Raw genomic sequence first — 12,495 nt, 5'->3', positions numbered from 1 at the left:
AAATGCCATGAATGTGGCCTAGTGCAACAAGGTAGTGAAATGCATTAGACTAAATAACACATATTTCTACCCAGCATGTTTTATTTCTAGCCCTTTTACTGGAGTACACACCTAATGAACATTAATTCCTTCTAGTTCTCCATCCTCACTTTGCACTGGTGCCAAGCTAAGTCCATGCCCTGCATCTAGCAGGTGCTTGACAAATGTGTGTTTGATGGAAGACATGGATATTTGCAGCCAAGTATGTTCAACAGTAGAATAATATTTTAAACAGATTTATACAATCCAGGGCTATAAAACACCACCATGTTCACATCTAGGCTGACAAAGTGGGCTCATCCTGCTTTGCTGATAGAAATACTCTACATCTTGTTTTACGGAAAAATCCCATGGAACAGATGTTTTCCCTCAGTACCAATCTGTGATCAAAGATGATGTCATACCTTGGGCAAGGTAATATCATATTTAAATGTTTATAGAATGTTAAATAGTCCTAAAATATTGAATATAATTCCAAGATTTAGGTGGATTTTTTTTTCATTTTTAGACTGCATAACTGAATTTTGCATTTTGATATAGGGAAGGGAATAAGGTGGTGGGAGGGGAGACATAATCTAAGCAGTGCGTTGTCTGAACTGGCAAGTATTCTAGGTTGACAGAACCTTAAGGAGCTCAAGGCTGAATCAAATTTGAAAGTGCTGTGATGTTCACCTGGAGACAGGGTATTTTAGAACATTATTTAATGTTCTCAAGGATGCTCTGTGCAGTCATCTCTTCCTGCAGGATCAGAGACCGGCCCTGTGCTTCCAGAGCTCTCCTTTTCCTTTTGTGGACTCCTATTATTCCTCCCAGCACAAAGGCAATGGCCTCACTCACCATCACCAGTGACTGTGCATTAGTGTGCTCCAGTGCCTGTCACTTGATTCAGCACTCTGCACACATTGCCTCACTTAATCCACCCATATCACTGTTATAAGGACAGTCCTATCTTCTGAATTTGACAAATAAAAAAAAAATACACGGAAAGGAAAAGTGACTTGGCGAAGATCACATGCCCAGCAGGTGGCTGAGTCAGCTGTGTTTAGAATCAAGACCAAAGCTCTTAAACTATGACTTAATTACCTATATCCAATTTCCCCCAAGATTATGGTCTTTAACCCGATATGCTCTTGTCTCTCAGCAAATTTTTCTTTTGGATGTTTTCAATTTGCATGAACCAATTTGTATTCAATTTGGTACTTTTACTGATCCAAACAAAATCTATCTAAATGGCAACCAGCTCAAAAAGCATAAGGTACCACACTGAACTCACCATATTTCATACTTTTCCAATTAACTCTTCTCCTTCCAAAGTTGGTAAGGGGACTTTCGACTTCTATCCTACAAAGCTGAGCATATTCATCTTGCCAGTGAAATTGTCAGGTATTGGGGCACGATGGATTGCTACGTCCATTTGGGCCATTAACACCTAAAAAGAGGATTCCTGGTGGTTTCTGGGAGAGAAGCATTCTCACTCTTTAGTGACTCAGGCTATGTGCCTACTATTGGACATAAATAAAGAAGCAGTTACAAACAGCTGATGCTGATAGCATCTTATAATACTGCAGGGAACCAGCCCAACGCTATGGGTGACAGACCCAAAGCCCGGAAAGAATCTGAGTCCATGATGACCCTGTGTGCTACCAAATCAATGAAACCTGGAGTTTGACTTGCCTCAAGATCACCTGTCAAGTGACCTAATGTATTTCCTTCTTATTCCAGCCAGTTTAAGTCCACAGATTTGATACCTGCAGCCAAAAATATAGTAACTGATACAGATTCTAGTTGTCTTCTAGTTACAAAAGCCTCAGTCCTCGAGACCAACTTTCAGTCTTCCCAATCTTTTATTTATATAAAAATGATATTATCGGCTCGTGCCTGTAATCCCAGCACTTTGGGAGGCCGAGGTGGGTGGATCACGAGGTCAGGAGATTGAGACCATCCTGGCTAACATGGTGAAACCCTGTCCCTACCAAAAATACAAAAAATTAGCCGGGCATTGTGGTGGACACCTGTAGTCCCAGCTACTTGAGAGGCTAAGGCAGGAGAATGGCGTGAACCCGGGAGGCGGAGCTTGCAGTGAGCAGAGATCGCGCCACTGCACTCCAGCCGGGGTGACAGAGCGAGACTCCGTCTCAAAAGAAAAAAAAAAAAAGTCCTATTATCATTTCTTCTATCTTTTGATACAACAAATTCCTCTTTACAAAACATCTCTGGAATAGTTATTCGCAATCAGGGAACCAGGGTGATTTTGTCCCCCAATGGATATGTGGCAAGGTCAGGAGAAATTTTTGGTTGTCACAACAGAGGGGGCAGGGGTGCTATGGAAATCTAGTGGGTAACAGGCTATGAATGCTGCTAAACACCCCACAATACACAGGACAGTCCCCACAAAAGTGAGAAATCTGGCCCCAAATGTATTATCATAGTTCTGAGGCTGATAAACTTATTCTGGAAGGATGAACAAGACACTGGCAATTGCCTCTGTAGTGGGTAAATGGGCACCTGAAGCAGAGAGGTGCCACAAACAAATACAACTACTTCAAAATAGGTAAATAGATTAATCATGAAATATTTGTACAGATGGAAATTATTTTCAATAAAAGAATTGTAACACAGTTCAATTTTTCTTACTTGAAATCCAGTGTATTACTTCCTGACAATGCCTTACTATATCTAGTTACCTTTCCTGAAATTACTTCAAGGACCTCCTACTGATTTTACCTCTCAGCTCCCTCTCCACCAAAACTTTTACTTATCCCATGCTATTTCTTTGCTTAAATACTTATGATAGCTGCCAGGGTTCACTGTAACAAGTCAAGATATAACTTTTCCTGTGCTTCAAATTTTAGCTCCATTCTGGTCTAATCCATGTAATTCCTACCTGACAAGATCATATTTCACACATTTTCAAGATCTACACAAAATTTCATTTATTCCGTCAAGCTTTCTCTAATTATCTTGACCCATTGTGATCTCATTTTTTTTTCCTTCTATAGCATGAGAGTCACAGAATTAAATGAGATAAAATAATCTGAAAGTTATCCAGCACTACAATTTCTTTCTTGGGTACACAATGGAGGTTAAATAAGTATATTCTCTATTGTTCTTCCATTTTCCATAGAATCTACCATGGTAGTAGTTCATTGGTGTTCAAAATACTTGCTAATAAAATACACACAATGTGCACACATCTACATACCTGCTGGTCCTCACACTAAGAAGGCAAATTTAACTTCGTGAGAGACAGAGAGAAACAAGTCAGAAGAGTAGAAGGAAGAAAGTGACCCCCAACATTTGTAGATATAACATCCAACAGATAATCTCTCTTTATAATTTTTCAGAGAATGATACCATCTAATCCTGAATTTTCCAAAAGTGTCTCATGGGATATTAACACATATTCCAGAATACAGTGTTCCATGGTCAACTTAATTTGGCAAATGAGATAAATAAAAGTAGGTGTGTTTTTTATTGCAGAGCATCTCAGAATACAGTCATATTAACATCCAAGGGGGAGATAGAGTGTGCTGTGTTTTCCAAATGTGTGTCCCTCAGACATTTTTGAGGGACATTTATTCTTGATAGTTTTAGAAATCTTGATCCAGTCTAATGCTGCCGTTTTTCAAAAGAAGAAACTGACACCCACTTGACACACTGGGTAATTTGTCATAAAACTTGGAGCTAAAGCCAGATTTTGCTGTGGAATCCTTCTCTACTCCATTTATTTTGTGTCCTCAACGTTCTTTGAATGTCCCCAGTATTGGGCTTCCCGCAGACATATCCATACTTCCATTTCCAAATCGCATGTGACAAGCTGGGCACCCGTGGTTCCCATTTGCTAGATCAGGGGTTCCCAACCCCCAGGCCGAAGACGGGTACAGGGAACCAGGCCGCACAGCAGGAGGTGAGTGGCAGGCGAGTGAGCATTACTGCCTGAGCTCTACCTCCTGTCAGATCTGCAGTGGTATTAGCTTCTCATAGGGGTAGGAACCCTACTGTGAACTGGGCATGCAAGGGATCTAGGTTGGGCACTCCTTATGAGAGTCTAGTGCCTGATGGTCTGAGGTAGAAAAGTTTCATCCTGAAACCATCCCCAACCACCCCCTCATCCCCCAACCCCGACTCCCGTCCATGAAAAAATTGTCTTCCACAAAACTGCTCCCTGGTGCCAAAAACGTTAGGGTCTGCTGTGCTAGATGAAAAAACTGAGCCCTTACGAGGCTTAGCAACTTGTTCACAACCATGGAAACAGTGGCAGTGCTGGGATTAGAAATCTGAGGCTCCAGACTTCATGCCAATCCACTACTCTTGATAAACTTCTCTTTCCTTTCACTGTATTGAAAAAAAGGTACTTTTTGACAAGTTTGGTTGTGGGGTGGTATAACTACTGCCCCTCCATATTAAGTGAAAACACATACAAGTCTTATTACAAGGTTTCTAATTTCATGGGACAAACACAAACAAACAAACAAAAAAACTCACTACCTAGAAGAATAAAGATATGTTAAAGCAAGAAGGGATTTGAAGAACTGTCTGGAACAACCTCTTCATTGAACAGTCAAAGAAACTGACATGCTGAAAGGAAACAAAACACCCAACTCAGAGGATTAGCCAACATTTGAAGAGGTCACCCAGTCAGAAGAATGCATGGACTCCTCCACAAACTAGCTATGGAACCTTAGGCAAGTCAATTCATCTTGCTAAGACGATGTTTCCTTTCCTCATAAATGATGTTATTAACATCCAGTTCCAAGTGCTCGTTAAGATAAGGGTGACAATATATGAGCAAGTTAACATGGTCAATGATAATACTAGTAATGACTATTATTGATACTATTTGTGTACATACCTTTGAGTGTATGTTAAAGCTTATGATGCAAAATCATCAACATCACTGTTACCTCTTGCCGAAACAATTCGATACCCATATTTATGGGAAAAATATTGTCCTTGTCTAGTGTGAGTTTTTTTTTTTTAATTGGCCTTCTTAAAAAACCCTACCTTCCTTCAAACTTCTTGGCCAAAGGTAATACCACCCTGACTTCTACTTTTGTTCCACTAGTCTGTTTGCTGCTGCCAACACATTAACACTGTATTTATTTCAAATTTGGTGGAGTGGGCTAGGAGTTGGAGCTTATGGCTGAGTGGCAATTCTCACATAATTTGGCAAAGTTACACATTTCAGATTTTCTGACTCGGCCGTTTTCAAATTTCACAATCTGGCAGTTCTCAAATAATCCTCTTATTCAATTGAGAGGTAACCTTATTACCAGGTAGGTTGAGTGATCCACCAAAGTTCCCACAGGAAATTACTCACAGAACTGAGCATTAGAAGGCAAGCTATTTAGCTAGCTCTTTATCGTATGATATTCAAAATTTTCCCAATTAGGGAAAGGAAAAATAATGATGCAACTCGTTTTTTACCTATCTTTGATATGCTTGCTAATATCACCTAGACTAAGGGATATTGCTCACACTGGGTATCCGACTCCTTGTTAACTTGAAATTGTGGTCCTCATCCTCACTTCTGCGTATAAACATATCTTGCTTTTCAGAGAAGAGATTTAATTCAGAGAATGCCTCTTCACTGGAATACACCCAACTGAGCTCTCCGAGCTACTTCCTGAAGAGATGCTGTTAATCTCCTAAATCCTTTAATCACAAAACTGCAGTGGAAGCTGAGCCAGTCCACTCTTTGGACTAATTCCATAGGGTCTACCAGAGTTTATGAAAAAGTTTCCCTACAATCACAGGAGAATAACCTCTTCACTGGCCACTTATTTAACCTTTATCCTAAAAGGAGAGCCATAAATGTGGTTTCTGAAACTGCAGTCTTGGAGGATCAAAGGCTATTTCTCAGTCCCTTTGGATGAAGAGGTGAAGATATCGTCATCATAAGGATCCCCTGAGCACTTTGTGTCTGGCACTTAGCCCAGCCCCTTACATTTGTTTTCCCATGAAATCCTCACAGCAAACCCATGTGTCCAGCATTATTTCTACCTCTTTTGCAGAGCAGACGCTGTGGCTTAATGAGAATTAGTGACTTGCCCAAGGGAAAGATGCTCAAAGGAGATTAGACCCACAACAGTCAAGTTCAGAGCACATGCCCTCCCTAATAGCAACATATTGCCTGAGGTCTCCAGACTAGTATTATACTTCGAGAGTCCTGCCTTACTACCAGGAAAGGGACCTGAAGTCACACGATGCTGAAAACTGAGCAGCACTTAGCAAGAACCTGTTAGATGAACAAACAGATTCCTTGAACCCTTTCTTTATCTAGATCAGTGGTTATAAATGAGGGAGGCATATCAGGCAGACTTTATTTTAACTGTCATGACTAGTGTATATGGGGGGTACTACTGGCACATACTGAGTAGAAACCACTGATCCTACGGTGCACAGGACAGCTCCCGCAATAAAGAAACTTTCAGCCCAAAATGTCCAAAGTGCTGAGGTTGAGAAACACTGGTTTAGATGAAACCAGCCAAGCTATTATATCTACAGATCATAAAGCAGCTTCTGCCCTGAGAAGTTTCTTAGAATCATGATCTTCTTTGGTTTCTAGACCTGATCTTGCCCTCATGCAGATTTCTGTGGTTTTGTTATATCTTAGATGCCTGCCTCTGTTTACCTGAATTCACATACATAGCTTACATAGTCTGCAGGTTCTGATCTCAAAAGACTATGAAGGGGTGCCTGGCTCTTCTGATTTGGAATTGCTCTGCAGTTACCCCTGATTTGCTGTGATACTCTAGACAATTCTTTATTCTGAGCCAGCGTGTTGCAAGGCAGCACAGCAGAACCTAAGGATGTGGTTATTGCTAAGGGGAGGCAGCAAAGAATAGAGATTGAGGCTTTCTCTGAAGTCATACTGCATAAGTAGGAATGCTGGTCGTGCAGCTCATAAGCCTTAAGACAAATTACTCCATGTCTCTGAGGTTCACTTTCCTGTTTTCTTACCTATAATATAGGAATAATAGTAGTACCTACTTCACTGAGTTACTAGGAGCATTACATGAATATGTGTAATGCGTATTGCCTAGCAGTATATGAAAGAGGGCTTAACTTGTTTTTTTCCAGAAAGCTGGTTGCACTTCTGGCTCCAGAATGTCAGATTGCACTCATAAAATGTAGATAAATCATTCTGATAAATTCTTGCATTTAGATGTAGAATTCAAAGGTGACTATGTTTAATATATCCAATGCAAACTAAACTACCTTGAAGGGCACAACAGTTATCATAAATAGTGGAAGTGGTTGGATTAAGACCAAAAAGAGTGGTGGGGTTTTATAAATCTGGAAAATAGTGTGCTTTGTCCAAATAATTTTTTTTTTAAGTTAATACTCTATTCTTCCTCCAGAAAAACCCAAAGATCCATCTTCCCAATTGCACCTGTTGTCTTACTCTTTCTAAACCCCTCTCCACTGTTTCAATAAGTTATCTTCCTTTTTCCCCTAACTTTGCCAATTAATAATAGCCTGTCTACTGTTTTGATCAATTCATCTTGAAATACACTTTATTTTTTTAGGTTCACTAGCCTTAAAAACATTTGGCATTTCAAGAAAGTCAAATGTTTGCAATGATTTTAAATTTAACCAGTATATAATGAACATTCAACAGATGCCTAGCACAATGCTAGTCACTTTTCAAGGAATAAAATACCAAGTTGTATGGCATTATTTTAGCCCTGGGAAATAGTATAATGTTGTGGGGAAGAAAAGGAGACTTTGGAGATCAGTCTCAATGTCTGGTTCCTGTATTTGCCAATGTTATGACCTTTGTTGAGTTATTTAGCATCTCTAAAGATTCATTGCAGCATACATAAAATGTGCAAGTCATGATTTTTACTTTATAGGATTTCTATAAAGTGGAAGATTAAATAGCACATGCAAAGTTAGCACAATTCCTGACACACTTTAAGGTCTCCATAAATGTTAGGTGTCCTTTCCCTTTTCTTCTTATGATGCGCCCCTTCATCACCATCCATCCATGTTAAAAACTTAGTTTATGACCTAGGCAAGACTAACATACATTTGTTTAAAAATAATTCCAAAAAGAATCATCCTTTATTCTTCCCTTTGTTTCCTTGTTCCCAGTGGTTCTGTCAGCAGCTCCTGTCAACTGTACCTCTAAAATATTTCTCAACTCTCCACCTTTTCTGACACCATCCCATTGGGAATTACCATTATCTCTCACTTGAACCACCGAGGAGCTCCCTCCCTGATCTCTTTGTTCCTACTCTTGCTACTCTAAGGTACATTTGTTTTACACATCAGCCACAATCAACTTTGTGAGATCTATATTCATCCTCTGCCAGTTTAAAATTCCTCAGACTTTTTAGCTGATTTAGGGCAAAACCCCAGCCCTCCAACATAACCAACATGGCCTTGCTTAACTTCTATAGCTCTTCCATTGTGTTACTACTCATCTAATCGCATCAGCTTTTTTTCCTACTCTTTGAGCATAGACAGAAAGTGCTTTGCTTTAGAATCTTTGCATTCACATTCCTTTGGCCTGAAAGTCTCCTCATTACTCTTGCCATGGCTAGCTTCTGTGGGTCTCAGAGATACCTTTTGTAACAACAATGGATTAGTTTCTCCTTACGTCACACTTTGTCTTCTTCATAGTTCTTAACAAAATGGATACCTACTTGTTTCTTGTTGTTTATCTTCTCCACTAGATTATTAACTCCATGGAAGCGGGAAAATGTTTATCTTTTAAAAAATTATATCCCTAGCCCACAGCCCCCTGGCCAGCACTCAGGGGATGCCCAATACATCTTTGTGGGAAAAGTGATCAATTGCCTGCCATCAAAATCAATCAGAACGACCGTGTTGATGGCAAGGCAATTGGGTAAAAAGCACACTTCTGCATTACTGCTTCTATCATGGAGAACGTGTCTCATTAGGATTTCATCAACACTTTGGTATGTACTAAGACAAAGCAGCAAACTATGCAAAATAAGAATCAATATATACTTGTTAAATTAATGACAAGTTTAAGGTCTATCAAGGCTCAGAAGCATTTAAGGTCCAGGATTTTCATGTAAATATTCAGGGAGGAACAGGTGTTAAATGTCTATTTAAATTATGCAGCTTAGCTAATTTAAAAGGGAACATATAAAAGGGAAGACATTTCTTCTCTTCTCTCTAGCCTTGTTAGTTCCCAGCATTGCCACAGATATAAGTATGGAGAAAAGAAAAGAAAACAAAAACTTAATGCCAATTCCTTGCCCCAGAGAGTAATTTTACTTCCCCTCTAAATGACTAGCTATTAAACACACAGAAAAATCCTAAAAAATTAAGTGACAAATAATAATAGCTTCCTACCACTTTGGTACGTAGGGGAGCTAGGAACCACAGAAAGTGCTTTACATGTAATATTTCTATCTTATTAGAGCCATATTGAGTTTGAAACAATTAGACAATACAACATCATGCTCAAAAATACAGACTTTAGAGTCAAGGCCTTTACAGTTAGAAGTCCTAACTACTATTTCAACTTTGGATAAATCAAAGACCTCTCAGAATCTGTTTCTTTCACTAAAGATGAAATTGACAATTGTTTATATTTTCAAGGTGTGGCATATGTAAAAGAGAAAGTGTATTCACTTAGTGTTCTGTATGGTGCTCAGAAGGTTTTTGACTCCATGAACTCATATTCACATATTATAACTGAGTAAAATGAAGCTTAGACAGGTTCAACAATTTGTTCCATGCCTATCTGGTTCCAAAGACCATGGTTTTTCCAACATATCCTGCTGCCATTCAGATAAAGACTATACTTTGAAACCTATCAGGATTGATAAAAGTAGATACAGCAATCCCACTACTGGGTATCCTCTCAAAGGAAAAGAAATCATTATATGAAAAAGATAGATGCACAACCATGTTTATAGCAACACAATTCACAATTGGAAAAAATATGGAACCAACCTAAGTGCCCATCAATCAACAAGTGGATAAAGAAAATATGGCATATATACACCATGGAATACTACTCAGCCATAAAAATGAATGAAATAATGTCTTTTGCTACAACTTGGATGAAGCTGGAGGCCATTATTCTAAGTGAAGTAATTTAGGAATGGAAAACAAAATATCCTATGTCCTCACTTATAAGTGGGAGCTAAGCTATGAGGATACAAAGGCATGAGAATGATATAATGGACTTTTGGGACTTGGGGGAAGGATGGAAGGGGGTGAGGGATAGAAGACTACATATTGGGTACAGTGTATACTTCTCAGGGGACAGGTGCACCAAAATCTCAGAAACCACCACTAAAAAACTTATTCATGTAACCCCAAACCACCTGTACTCCCAAAACTATTGAAATAATAAAAATTATTATATATATATAATTTTGTGTGTATGTGTGTGTGTGTATCAGAGTTGCAACTCATGTAAAGAGGGAGACCCAAGTGTGCCTAGTCCAGACACACCCCTTCCTTCCCTTTGTGCACTGAGAAGGACCACTCAATACACGAACCTTAGACATAGATATCAGCAAAGTAAGTGGTGTTTTTTTGTCATGATTTTAGAAGGACCCCAGGGCACCTTCCGTCAGAATCTCCCCAAAGGCTCTGCCAAAATGCCCAAAATATTATTTTGATTTTGGAATCCCTTTTGTGCTTAGCTACAATGCACACATCCCTTGAGGATAATATATAAAACTGTTAGTTGTTATCTACACCCCTGATTTAAATTAAATTCTAACTAGGAATTGCCTGAGAAGGAATTAATACTGGAACAAAGAAATTTTGAAAAGATGAAGGGACAGTGTGAAACTTGCAATATTGAGGTAGGGCAAGATATCACAGGAGAGGGTGTGCCTCTGTTCTCCAGTTCCTCTTCTCTTCCTTAACTCTTTCTATTTATGCAATAATCATTTATTTAGCATCTACTCTGGGCCATAAAATGTATTCAAACACTTAACACAATCCTAGATAAGCAGAAAGAGCTCAGAGAGGCTTTTTTTTAAGTGTTATATACCAAGCAAAACAGGTGAGAAGAAATGAAGGTGTCTTAATTTGCATTAAGTCCAAAAAAATTAAGTCTACAAACTGCTGAATACCTGCTCTGTATGAGACACTGACAGCAGAGCAATCATAGAGCTCTGGGAGCAGAGACAATGGGGTTGTGATGGCTGCAAACTTACAGGCTGCATCTCTAGTCAATGAGAAGTCGCCAGGTACAGGAAGAGAAAAGAAATCATTCTTGACCTACATTTTCAAATTCTCAAGGATAGCAGAGTCAACAAAAAAAGGTATCAAAAACAAGCAACAAACAGAAAATCAGAAAACATTTAACTCTAAATTCTGGGTTAGTTCCATTAGAAACAACATCCTTTCATTGCAGTTTTCTTATCTATTCTTCAAATACATGCTTTGCCTCCTTAAAAACCTAAAGTGAATTGCTCCAAATGACATTACCATAACCTCCAGTAGAAGCACTTTCAGTCAACCACTAAGCCTATCCCTAGTCAATGGTATTTTTTTTCCAAATATATTATTCTAGAGACTCTGGGGCTCTGAGAAAGCCAAGAAGGATTTATCACTAACCAAGATGGCTTCTGAAAGCTCTACCCGAACCACCAGAACAGGCCCATAGAAATCTGGCTGCAAGGAAAAGATATATAATCTTTGGTTTAGTTAACCCTTACAGGAAGAAAAGACAGTATGTCTTTCCAGGCCCAGAACCATGAGAAGGCAGAAGAAGGGAGAGCAGAAGTATCTAGCCACTAGCATCTTTTTTTTTTCTTTCCATTCACTTGTGTATCCTGGGTGAATACCAACATTTTCTTCCTTCCATCATGTGTCAAGACCTTGTATACAGGATGGGATGGGACTAGCTAAGGCAGCCCATCTAACAGTTTTACTATGCAAGTCAAAGAATCACAGGGCACATTTAGGAGGATGTTAAAAATGTGGTTTCAACTGGGCATGAAGATAAAATTGATATAGAACTCCAACATAAGGCACCAGATAAAATATGAAGATTTGATAGAGGAAGTATCAAAGAACACCCTCACTAGTTTCAAGAAGATATAAGGGTCAAGGGAATGGAGGAAAGGGGACCTGTGAAAATATATATATGTGTGTGTGTGTGTGTGTGTGTGTGTGTGTGTGTGTGTGTGTGTGTGTGTGGCTGCTACCTTCTAATCTCAAGCCCAGTGAGAACAGGCTTCAGTGAATCCAATCTGATATCTTGACATGTGTTCTCTATCCACAAAGTCACCATAGACTTCCCACCAGGAATGCAGAAGACACTAGAGGCAGGATAGGGCCCCTGCTTCAGAGAGAGTCTAGACTCTCAGAGTTTGTCAGGTAAAAGATGGATGATCATTTTTCACAAAACACAGGTGGGCCAAGGGGGAGACAGCACTGTCCTGGAGACATCTGAAATCCTCCCCAAGGGGACTACTGGGAGACAAGAAGTTTCCACATGGAGTA

The 12,495-nt window shown here is 39.4% G+C and overlaps 1 protein-coding gene across 5 annotated transcripts in view; it reads right to left on the bottom strand.

Moving 5' to 3' along the window:
- SGCD (sarcoglycan delta) overlaps window positions 1-12,495 on the bottom strand; it is a 1,033,257-nt gene that overhangs the window by 209,027 nt on the left and 811,735 nt on the right. The gene's annotated exons all lie outside the window — the stretch shown is intronic.

Source organism: Pan paniscus, chromosome 4 (genome assembly GCF_029289425.2).
Source record: "Pan paniscus chromosome 4, NHGRI_mPanPan1-v2.0_pri, whole genome shotgun sequence".
Lineage (NCBI taxonomy): Eukaryota > Metazoa > Chordata > Mammalia > Primates > Hominidae > Pan > Pan paniscus.
The sequence above is the reverse complement of the archived record's forward strand: the minus strand, read 5'-3'. Positions and strand labels throughout refer to the sequence as shown.